Source organism: Delphinus delphis, chromosome 3, assembly GCF_949987515.2.
Source record: "Delphinus delphis chromosome 3, mDelDel1.2, whole genome shotgun sequence".
Classification (NCBI taxonomy): domain Eukaryota; kingdom Metazoa; phylum Chordata; class Mammalia; order Artiodactyla; family Delphinidae; genus Delphinus; species Delphinus delphis.
In genome coordinates this window covers 84,318,117-84,331,521 of record NC_082685.1, presented here as the reverse complement: position 1 = coordinate 84,331,521, position 13,405 = coordinate 84,318,117, and the positions used below count along the sequence as shown (strand labels likewise).

General features: G+C 37.4%; 1 protein-coding gene across 8 annotated transcripts in view; it reads left to right on the top strand.

Moving 5' to 3' along the window:
• FER (FER tyrosine kinase) overlaps window positions 1–13,405 on the top strand; it is a 468,208-nt gene that overhangs the window by 440,990 nt on the left and 13,813 nt on the right. The gene's annotated exons all lie outside the window — the stretch shown is intronic.

Here is a 13,405-nt window from a genome sequence, read left to right as displayed (position 1 = left end):
ACTTAATTCATTGATCTTATTAATCAGATTTTTGTATGGAAGATTGCTAGATTTAAAAGATGGATAATACTTACAAGCATTGTTAAGTATGAGTGTACCTCTGAAAGTTTTTATTGTTATCCAAAAAAAGATTATTTCTATCTTAATAGTCAAATTATACCCAGAGTAAAAATGTTGCTGTGGCTCTGGACTATTTCTTTTGAATGTCTTATAATTGGTCCAATAACCTCATCTAATGTTAGGTTCCTAAATATTAAGTCAGTCAATGCTGTAGTTTCTCACTCTGAAAATTGACAAGGTTTCTTAGCATCTCAGTCTCTGAAACTTGTATAAATCTTGTGGGAAGAGAGAGATGGGAGTTACATTTTAAAACAGCAGGGATTTTTTTCACTTGAATTTTTATGTATCATTGTGATTGGAAGTAAATACAGCTTGTATTATCTGTGGTTGGGATGAAATGGGCCATAGCAAGATGGGTAAGAGCTCAAGAATTTTTTTTTTAAATGTGCTTTTATGTGAAATTAAAAATTACATTTTCATTAAGGGAAGCAGCATATGAGCCATGAGTTGGTGAATGGGTATAGTATGTTTTGAATAAAAATATCATAAAGTGGAGGGGAGCATCATGCAATGTCCCTGTGTCCTCAGTCCTGCTCCTAGAAGTAGAGATGCACAAGAGGCAGGCAAGGGCGCACAGCTTATGAGACTCCGTGCCAGCTGGCACCATGCGTGTGTGGCCGCTGCCCCTCATCATGGTCCCTGCCTTGCTGCAGCTCGTAACAAAGCATTCATCAGAAAATATTTAGTAAGTGCCACCTCCACGTGGCCAGGGCACCAAGCCTCGCCTCAGCCTCCTACTTCTGCCTCCTTATGGCTGGACCTAGACCAGGTGTGGGAGGGAAGAAGCTGAGGTTTGTGACATGAAAGCATATTAGAGAGATTGAAGACAAGATGGCAGAGTAGAATAGGACTTGAGCTCACCTCCTGTTATGAAAACACCAAAATCATAACTGCTGAACAACCATCAGCAAAAAAAGACTAGAACCTACCAAAAAAGATATTCTACATCCAAAGACAAAGAAGAAGCCACAATGAGACGAGGAACAAGATCCAGCTCCGCCCACCAGGGGTCAGACATCAGAAGCAAGAAGAACTACAATCCTGCAGCCTGCAGAGCCCACAAACACAGAAAGTTGGAAAAACTGAGACAGCAGAGAAATATGTTGCAGATGAAGGAACAAGATAAAACCCCAGAAGAACAACTAAGTGAGGACGAGATAGGCAATCTGCCTGAAAAAGATGATCCAAGATCTCAGAAAAAGAATTGGAGGCACAGACCAAGAAGATACAAACTGTTTAATGAAGAGCTAGAAGATTTAAAGAACAGACAGAGATGAACAATATAATAACTAACTGAAGTGAAATATATATTAGAAGGAATCAGTAGCAGAATAAATGAGGCAGAAGAACGAATAAGTCAGCTGGAAGACAGATTGGTGGAAATCACTGCCACAAAACAGAATAAAGAAAAAAGAATGAAAAGAGATGAGGACAAACCAAGAGATCTCTAGGACGAGATTAAATGCACCAACATTCACATTATAGAGGTTGCAGAAGGAGAAAAGAGGAAGGGCCTGAGAAAATATTTGAAGAGATAATAGCCAGAGACTTCCCTAACGTGGGAAAGGAAACAATCACTCAAGTCCAGGAAGCACAAAAAATCCCATACAGGGTAAACCTGAGGAGGACCATGCCAAGGCACATATTAATCAAATTAACAAAAATTAAAGACAAAGAGAAAATGTTAACAATTTATTGGCAGGAGACATATTAATATGTCTCTTGTTACCTGAACATTATTGACCAGAGACGTATCAATACATTTTTAGAGAGTGATACAATTAATATCGACTTGCAAAGTTGTTAGAGCTTAAATTGATCAACAGTTCATTAGACAACTTATGATGTCATTATCATTCACATTTTCCTCTGTTAGGTTTTTGTTCCAACCTTGTGTGTATTATAAACTCAAGTTTATTACCATAAAATTTTCAAAAATGACACATCGCTAAATTTTGAGTGAAGAAGAATTTTTCAGTGAATTTTATGCAGATACTTTCTCTGATTGAGCAACATATATACTAGTGTCTCAGAAGATGATAGTTCTTCAGAATATAGTTCTGATTCACACAATGTGAATATTAGACCAAGAAAAAGACAAAAAACCTTAGTGATTGATTCTGATACAGAAAGTGAAAATGAAACTCACAGTGCTGGAGAATGCTCCTTTGCTTCTACAGAAGAGTAGATTGAAGACAACATTTCATGAAAATTAAAAGACTTTACAGGTGTGTCAGGTGTAACTGCTGACTGTAATAACCCACAAAGTGTTAGTGAAATAACAATTAATTTTTGGTAATGACTTTTTCGAGTTGGTCACTTCTCAAACTTGTATCACCAGCAGAATGAAAAATCATATAAAAACTATGATAAGGATTTAAAATGGACTGATGTAACCAGTAGTGACATGAAGAAGTTTCTTGGATTAATAATTTTGATGGGACAAGTAAGAAAGTCACAATGGAAAGAATATTGGTCGACTCATCCCTTACTTGAAACACCTGTCTTTCCAAAGATTATGACAAGAAGAAGGTTCAAACAAATAATGATATTTCTTCACTTGAACCATAACTCAGAAACTGTACTTCCTGCAAATAGAACTTCAAAAGCTAAACCTCTTTTGTATTATTTTCTACCAAAGTTTCAATTGATCTATATACCCAAACAAGAGCTGTCACTTGAGGAGACAATGATAGAGTGGAGAGGACGACTCAGATTCAAAACCTGTATTCCCAGAAAACTTACACAATATGGAATTTTGGTCAGGATGGTTACCGCAAATGAAACGATATATATGCTACCTTGAGATTTACATGGGTGAAGGAAAGAAACTGCAAGAAACAATATTATCGGTCCTACAACCTTATCTTGGTTCATGGCACCATATTTACAAAGACAATTATTACAACAGTGTGTCTGCATCTGAAATATTGTTGAAAAATAAAACCAGAGTTTGTGGGACTATAAGAGAGTATCATGGTCTACCAAACCAATTAAGGAAGAAATCTAAAAATCTACAGAGGGGAGAAATGACATTCTTATGGAAGGGAGAAGTGATCTTATATGGAAAGACAAGAGGCTAGCCTGCATGGTGACAACTCTTCATGACGCCTCCATAGCATCTACAGGAAAGGAAGACAGGAGGACTGGCCATCAGATAACTAAACCCACTTGTATATTAGAGTATAATAAATATATGAAAGGAGTTGATCGGTCTGATCAATATCTGGCAAAATTCAATATCCTCTGGAAGACTCAGAACTAGTATAAGAAAGTGGGTTTCTATTTGAGTAGTTGTGGTTTATTCAATGAGTTTAAAATTTATTGTAGCCTTAATGCACAGAATTAAATGACTTAACAAGCAATTTTCATTAGCAGTAGCTAGAGAATGGGTTACTGACAATTCTGGTGAATGCAGTGGTAGTCCTGCACCTGGTCCTTCTTGTGGCATTTCTAAAAGAGCCCCCAACAAAGATCCACCTTGTCAACTATCAGGTAAAATAAAAGAACATTCTAGAGGAAACAATACCCACAGGACTAACAGAACAAATGCCACCAGAAAGTGTAGAGTCTGCTCTAACAGGGGAAAGTGCAGTGAAACACAATATATTTGTAATAGATGTTCTGTTCCCCTGCACAGAGGTACCTGCTATACTGCCTATCACACTCTAATGAACTATTAGAATACTTGAGTAAGACATGTACAAAGTTTCAAATAAATACATTAAAAAAGTTGTTGATATTTACTCAAACGCGGGTGTTTCAATATTCACTTACATAACAAATCGCCTGGCCATAGACGTTATTTTCTGCAAAAATCCCCCAGTCAATAATGTGTTAAAAGCAATAAGAGAAAAGCAACAAATAACATACAAGGAAATCCCCATAAGGTTATCAGCTGGTTTTTCAGCAGAAACTCTGCAGGCCAGAGGGAGTGGCAGGATATATTTAAAGTGATGAAAGGGAAAAATCTACAACCAAGAATATTCTACCCAGCAAGCCTCTCATTCAGATTTGACAGAGAAATCGAAGCATTACAGACAAGCAAGAGCTAAGAAAATTCAATACCACCAAACCAGCTTTACAACAAATGTTAAAGGAACTTCTCTAGGTGGAAAAGAAAAGACCACAACTAGAAACAAGAAGATTACAAATGGGAAAACTGACCAGTAAAGGCAAACATGCAGTAAAGGTAGAAAGTCATCCACATGCAAATAAGATATCAAAACCAGCAGTCAGTCATGAGAATAGGAGAGTACAAATTCAGGATATTGGAAATGCATTTGAAAATAAGAGACCAGCAATTTAAAACAATCTTGAACATATATAGACTGCTATATCAAAACCTCATGGGAACCACAAACTAAAAGTCTACAATACACACACAGAAAAGGAAAAGCAATCTAAACACAACACTAAAGATAGTCATCAAATCACAAGAGAATAGAACAAAAGAGGAAGGTAAGAAAAAAAAGACCTAAAAAAACAAATCCCAAACAATTAACATGGCAATAAGAACATACATATCAATAATTACCTTAAATGTAAATGGATTAAATGCTCCAACCAAAAGACACAGACTGGATGAATGGATACAAAACCAAGACCCATATATATGCTGTCTACAAGAGACCCACTTCAGATCCAGGGACATGTACAGACTGAAAGTGAGGGAATGGAAGATGGTATTCCATGCATATGGAAATCAAAAGAAAGCTGGAATAGCAATACACATATCAGACAAAATAGACTTTAAAATAAAGACTGTTACAAGAGACAAAAAAGAACACTACATAATGATCAAGGGATCAATCCAAGAAGAAGATATAACAATTGTAAATATATATATTTACAATTGTAAATATATATATATTGAGCACCTCAATATATAAGGCAAATGCTAACAGTCGTAAAAGAAGTCAACAGTATCACAGTAATAATGGGGGACTTTAACACCCCACTTTCATCAATGGACAAATCATCCAGACAGAAAATCAGTAAAGAAACACAGGCCTTAAATGACCTTAAATGACATATTAGACCAGATGGACTTAATTGATATTTATAGAGCATTCCATCCAAAAGCAGCAGATTACACTTTCTTCTCAAGTACACATGGAACATTCTCCACAACAGATCACATCTTGGGTCACAAATCAAGCCTCGGTAAATTTAAGAAAATTAAAATCAAGCATCTTTTCCAAACACAATGCTGTGAGACTAAAAATCAACAACAAGAAAAAAGCTGTAAAAAACAAACATGTGGAGGCTAAACAATATGTTACTAAATAACCAGTGGATCACTGAAGAAATCAAAGAGGAAATCAAAAAATACCTAGAGACAAATGACAATGAAAACACTATGATCCAAAAACCTTTGGGACACAGCAAAAGCAGTTCTAAGAGGGAAGTTTATAGCAATACAATCTTAACACAGGAAACAAGAAAAATCTCAAACAACCTAAACTTACGCCTAAAGCAACTAGAGAAAGAACAAAAGAAACCCAAAGTTAGTAGAAGGAAAGAAATACATAAAATAGAGACAAAGAAAACAACAGCAAAGATCAATGAAACTAAAAGCTGGTTCTTTGAAATGATATACAAAATTGATAAGCCTTTAGCTAGACTCATCAAGAAAAAAAGGGAGAGAGCTCAAATCAATAAAATTAGAAATGATAAAGGAGAAGTTACAACAGACACCAAAGAAATACAAAGGATCATAAGAGACTACTACAAGCAACTATACACCAATAAAATGGACAACCTAGAAGAAATCAACAAATTCTTAGAAAGGTACAATCTTCCAAGACTGAACCAGTAATAAATAGAAAATATGAACAGACCAATCACAAGTACTAAACTTGAAACTGTGATTTAAAGACTCCCTACAAACAAAAGTCCAAGACCAGATGGCTTCATAGGCGAATTCTATCAAACATTTAGAGAAGAGTTAACACCTATCCTGAAACTATTCCAAAATAATTGTAGAGGAATGAACACTCCCAAGCTCATTCTATGAGGCCACCATCACCCTGTTACCAAAACCAGACAAAAATATCACAAAGAAAGAAAAAAGTACAGGCCAATATCACTAATGAACATAGACACAAAAATCCTCAACCAAATACGAGCAGCTACATCTAAAAGAATGAACAGCTACATCTAGAAGAATGACATTAGAACATTCTTTAACACCATACACAAAAATAAACTCAAAATGGATTAAAGACCTAAATGTAAGGCCGGATACTGTAAAACTCTTAGAGGAAAACACAGGCAGAACAAACACTCTTTGACATAAATCGCAGAAAGGTCTTTTTGTATCCACTTCCTAGAGTAATGAAAATAAAAACAAAAATAAATGGGACCTAATTAAACTTAAAAGCTTTTGCACAGCAAAGGAAACATAAACAAAATGAAAAGACAACCCACAGAATGGGAGAAAATATTCGTAAATGAAGCAACTGACAAGGAATTAATCTCCAAAATACACAAACAGCTCATGCGGCTTAATATCAAAAAAACAAACAACCCAATCAAAAAATGGGCATAAGAGCTAAATAGACATTTCTCCAAAGAAGACTTACAGATGACCGACAGGCACATGAAAAGATGCTCGACACGGCTAATTATTAGAGAAATGCAAATCAAAACTGCAATGAGGTATCACCTAACATGAGTCAGAATGGCTGTCATCAAAAAGTCTACAAACAATAAATGCTGGAGAGGGTGTGGAGAAAAGGGAACCTTCTTACACTGTTGGTGGGAATGTAAATTGGTACAGCCACTATGGAGAACAATATGTAGGTTCCTTCAAAAGCTAAAAACAACTACCATGTGCTCCAACAATCCCACTCCTGGGCATATATCTGGAGAAAACCATAATTCCAAAAGATACATGCACCCCAATGTTCATTTCAGCACTATTTACAATAGCCAGGACATGGAAGCAACCTAAATGTCCATTGACAGAGGAATGAATAAAGAAGACGTGGTGCATATACAATGGAATATTATATATAAATGGAATATTAGCCATAAAAAAGAGTGAAATAATGCCATTTGCAGCAATATGGATGGACCTAGAGATCGTCATACTAAGTGCAGTAAGTCCAACAGAGTAAGATGAATATCATATGATATTACTTATATGTGGAATCTAAAAAAAATTATACAAATGAACTTATTTACAAAACAGAAACGGACTCACAGACTTTGAAAACAAACTTATGGTTACCAAAGGGGAAAGGTCGGAGGTGGGGGATAAATTAGGCGTTTGGGATTAACATATACACACTACTATCTATAAAACAGATAATCAACAAGGACCTACTGTATAGCTCAGGGAATTCTACTCAATGTCCTGTAATGACCTATATGGGAAAAAAATCTGAAAAGGAATGGATATATGTATGTATATATAACTGAATCACTTTGATGTATACTTGAAACTAACAGAACATTGTAAATCAAGTATACTCCAATATAAAATTAAAATTAAACTGAAAATATAAAATGATTCTTCGTTGATTTAAAGTGAAAAATTACTTCACCATGAAAAATTAATAAGATATTTACAAATGTCTTAATGGCTGAATTAAAGACCAGGTAACTTAGAAAGAGCTTGGAGGTGAAACTCATGTAACATAAAATTAACCATTTTAAAGCAAACAATTCAATGGCATTTAGTACATTCACTGTGGTGTGCAACCACTGCCTCTGTCTAGTTCCAAAACACTGTCATCACTCCAAAATAAAATTTATACCCATATTAAGCAGTTACTCCCCATTCCTTCCTTCCCTCAGCCACTGGCAACCACATATCTGCTTTTTGTTGCTGTGTATTTACCTATTCTGCATATTTCATATAAATGGAATCATACAATATGTGACCTTTGGAATGTGACTTCTTTCACTTAGTATAATGTTTTCAAGGTTCATCCATGTTGTAGCATGTGTCATTATTTTACTCCTTTTTATGGCTGAATAATCATTCTGCTGTATATATTTGCCACCATTTTATTCATCTGTTCATTCATTGAAGTATATTTGAGCAGTGTCTACCTTTTGGCTGTTGTGAATAATTCTGCTATAAACATCTGTATGCCAGGATTTATTTGAGGACCTATTTTCAATTATTCTGAGTACACACTAGGTAATATGGTAATTCTGTGCTTAACTTCTTGAGGAACCACCAAATGTTTTCCAGATAAAGCTTTGGGATGTTATTGTTTTGGAAGTGAATTAGGGTGGATCGAGACACCAGAATCTGCTTTGTATTTTGCATATCAGCAATGCTATGGCATAGATAAGTGTAGGTAGTTGTCATTGTGAGAAATTGACTAAGCTGTTCTAGTTCCCAACAATGAAATTTTTTAACTTAATACTCCACAGATACTAACCCTCACCCTTAGTGTGTCTTCCCATGTGCTGGCAAGAGAAGCTTTTGGAAGCTTTGCAGATCACAAACTAATTCCACCATTCCTCAAAATCTAGAGAAAATGGCAGCCCTGCTATTTTCCACAGTGATTCTTCTCTGGGGTGGTTATTACTCTAAAGCTATATTCCTAAGGAGAACAATCACAGGGTAAAAGAAAGGACTGTATTCTTTTTATTTACACAGAGATTTTCTTTAGATGACAAAACATTGTTAAGCACCTTCTTCTTGATTCTTACAGCATCCCTATAAAGGAGCTGGAGCTGGACTTGGGAGCCCTAAAACCTTATCAATAAAATCCAGCTCTCTAGAATGTGTTCTTAACCCTGTTTGCCAGATTCTCTATATTACACTGCCTTTAAAACTCCTCTTACTGCTAAGCAATTATGCCAAGTAAAATCCTGCCTTTAAATCACAGTGTATTTTAGTTGAATTTCAAGCTGACTAAAGTATTTACAAATCAAAATTCTAATTCCAAATATCTTTAAGAGCCAGACCTAAATTTGGTATGTCATATAATAAAGACAGGCAAGAAGATCTTTGATTGGCAGTGAGGGACCTCTTTTAGCAGTCTTTAATGTTAACTTTATGAAATGCAGAACAACACACCCTCTCACCATACACAAAAATAAACTCAAAATGGCTTAAAGACTTTAACATAATACATGACACCATAAAACTCCTAGAATAGATCATAGGCAAAACATTCTCTTACATAAATCATACCAATGTTTTCTTAGGTCAGTCTCCCAAGGCAATAGAAATAAAAGCAAAAGTAAACAAATGGGACCTAACCAAACTTACAAGATTTTGCACAGCAAAGGAAACCATAAACAAAACGAAAAGACAACTTACAGAATGGGAGAAAATATTTGCAAGTTACGTGACTAACAAGGGCTTAATTTCCAAAATATATGAATAGCTCATACAACTCAATAACAAAAAAACAAACAACCCAATCAAACAATGGGCAGAAGACCTAAATAGACATTTCTCAAAAGAAGACATACAGATGGTCAACAGGCACATGAAAATATGCTCAACATCGCTAATTATTAGAGAAATGCAAATCAAAACTACAATGAGGCACCACCTCACATCAGTCAGAATGGCCATCATTAAAAAGTCTACAAAAAATAAATGCTAGAGAGGGTGTGGAGAAAAGGGACCCCCTCCTACACTGTTGGTAGGAATGTAAGTGGGTGCAGCCACTGTGGAAAACAGTTCCTCAGAAAACCAAAAATAGAATTACGATATGATCCAGCAATATCATTCCTGGGCGTATACCCACACAAAACTATAATTCAAAAAGATATATGCACCCCTATGTTCACAGCAGCAGCGTCTACAATAGCTAAGACATGGAAACAACCTAAATTTCCCTTGACAGATGAATGGATAAAGAAGATGTAGAACACATATACAATGGAATAAAAAATGAAATAATGCCATGTTCAGCAACATGGATGCAACTAGAGATTATCATACTAAGTGAAGTCAGAAAGAGAAATACCATATGATATCACTTATATGTGGAATCCAAAATATGACACAAATGAACCTATCTATGAAACAAACAGAATCATGGACACAGAACAGACTGGTGGTTGCCAAGGGGGAGGGGGTTGGGGAAGGGATGGAATGGGAAGTTGGGATTAGCAGATGTAGCGTTATGAATGGATAAACAACAATGGATAAGCACAGAGAACTATATTCAATATTCTATGATAAACCATAATGGAAAATAATATTTAAAAAAAAGAATGTATGTGTATGTATAACTGAATCACCTTGCTGTACAGCAGAAATTAAAACAACCTTGTAATCAACTATACTTCAATTTAGAAATTTGATAAAAAATAAAATGCAGAACAATTTAGATGAGGGAAAGATTTTTAACAGGATGAGAAAGAAGTGGGGAGTATTTGTTACCCAATCCAATGAGGGAGTTCCTGAGTGTCTACAAGTGTCATGGCAACCCTGAGAAATTCAGTTCTCATAGACTAAGATTGCTGAAGATTGGCTCTGAATCCTAGCACTTTTTTAACAAGAGAAAATATATTTTATGAAAGTCTTATTTTTTGTTCCACTTCTTCCATGTTTTATGCAAATATCAATTTATGATTGGTGGTAAAATTTTGCCTCATTTCCAGGGGTCTTTTTTCCCCCACGGATTCTTTTTTTCACTTTTGCCCTCAGAGTAGATGAAATGCTGCCCAAGTCTCCATGCAGTGTGGGGTTAGGGTAGATGGAAAACCCCTTCAGTCTAAGAAACCTCTCTGAAATTTTAGCTTAGGGACATAAAATTAAAGTTATTTTCACCATTATTTTTTCATTAGTGTTGTCATTTAATTTTTGAAAAGATGATGCATAAATTTGTTTTCGTTTTGTTTTGTTTTAGTCAAGCAGTACGTAAAGGGCCTACAATGAAATGTAAGCCCCTCTCCCCACCCTTGTCTCTAGCCACATAATTCCCCTTCCTAAAGGCAAATACTCTTATCATATTGTTGTATTCTTCTCAGAGATTTCTCAGCCATCTAACTGTACATATCTCCCCCCCTTTTTAAGCACACAGTGGTAGCGTACTTCATAGCCTCCTCAGCATATACCGCCTCCTCAGTACAGCTGTTACCAAAGGTACTGTGATTGTAAGGGGCAAATAAGATACTGATTTCCAACTAAGGAATAAAACAATCTGTGTAACAATCATTAAAAGAAATTTTTTCATTTATCACCTGCGAACTTGGAGCTGATACAACCCATAGAAATTTAATTACTGTGAAGTAACTAAGTACTCTGAAATGCAAGAGAGGTAGGATTTATAATGTAGAGAGTCCTGGATCAGCCATCAGGACCAGGTTTCCCAACCAGTCATGTCATTAGTTGCATGACCTTAGCAAGCGATCTTTCTCTACACCTATGTTTTCTAATTTGCAAATGAGAATGATAGTGTCTTCCCCTGCAAAGGGTACTGTGAGCATCAAATGAGACATGGAAAACTAGCAATGTGCTATATGGCTGTAAGTAACTTTCAGCCCATTACAATTATCCAGCAAGGTTTCAGTTCAAGATGACGATATAGGTAGATCCTGAACTCACCTCCTCCCACAGACACATTGAATCTACAGCTACATATGGAACATTTGCCCCTGAAAAAAACCTAAAAACTAGCTGAGCAACTCATACACATTGGGCAAAGGAGGAAAAAAGCCACATGGAAGCAGGTAGGAGCAGCTGACTTAAAATGTTGCCCTAAATCCCACCCCTGGTTCAGTGACCACAATCAGGAGGGAACTCAAAACCTGTAGCTTCTCCCTGAGGAGCGAAGGAACATCAGGCATCCTATCTTTTAAGACCTACACCTGAGAGATGAGCCCCCAAAACATCTGGCTTTGAAAATGATCTGGGCTTGCATCCACGAGACCCTCAAGGCTTTAGAAAGCTGAGAACTGCTTCTTAAAGGGCTCACCCACCCCAGGGCCCAGCGCAGAATCAGCTAATGGAGAGACTCCTAGACTTTACATGAAAGAGCTTCACTTGCTAATCTTAACGCATTAGCCTGAGGGGCAGGCATCTAATTTAATGCATCTAGGGCCCTCACAGGGTATCTCTAGGGACAGAGGCTGGCAGGCACCGTCTTCATGCTTTCCCCCTGCTATGATCTAGAGTGCCAGTATCTCCCAGAGGGGAGCTTTTACACAAGTCTGGTGCCCTGGTTTTTGTAGCTGCCACCCAGGGACACCCTTTGATCACCAGGCTCTGGAGACCAGGGGTTGTGTATTCCTGGAACCCACAGGACTGTAACAATCTGAGAGTGAGTTTTTGGCAGACTGCCACCTCCCAAGGCACTGCACTGGCAGCAGACTGAAGCACACCCCCAGTCTTTCTGATAAAGACCATTTGCTTATCCAGGAGCTTTGGCCTGAGGGGCAGGCTTCTGGTCTGGCACACTTCTTGGGGCCTATAGAATTGCTCTCAGGGAATGAGGCTGGTGGATGCCGTCTTTGTGCTATCCCTCTGCCTCACTCTAACTCACTGGTATCTCCAAGAAAGGAGCTTAAACACTTGTCCAGTGCCTCAGTTTTTTCAGCTGTTGCCAGGAGACACCTCTACATTGCCTGGCTCTGGTGACACTCCTGGGTCCCACAGAACTGAGAAAGGTTCTTAAACAGCTACCACCCTCAGGGCACAGCAAGAGGCAACAGACCCAGGAGCACAGTCTTTCCATGAAAGGCCTATAATCTTGGTGCTGGAGCTTCAGCCTGAGGGCAGGCTCCAGGTTTGTCACATGTCTGGAAGCCTATCAAGGTGCTCTCAGGGAATGCAGGCCAGAGAACACGGTTTTGTGACTTGCTCTGCCTCGCTACAATTTGTCAGTATCTCCCAGAGAGGAACTTACACACTTGTCTGGAGCCCCTATTTTTGTGACTGTAATCCAGGGACCATTCCAGATCGCCTGGCTCTGATGGCCAGCATGGCTTACACTTGCAGTCTGACAGGACTGTATATATTTGCATGCTTTAAAGTTGCTGCCTGAGGGTCTGGCTTCCAATCAGCCTGAATCTATGTGCTAGATAGTCCTCTTTGGGACACTGACAGGTCTTGGAACACCTTCAACTACTAGGAGCTATTAAAAAATAAAATAGGCTGCTTGGACAATCACAAAGGCTTGAGAGACAACGGAGAGTTAGATCAGAGCTGGATGGTAAGTTTTATCTCCTACAGGAGGCCACTCCTTCAGGACTGGGAGAGGTGGCTGTTTCATCTAATGCATGGAAAGAACACAGGAAGTCAAGCAAAATGAGGAATGTGTTCCAAATGAAAGAACAAGATAACACCTCAGAAAAA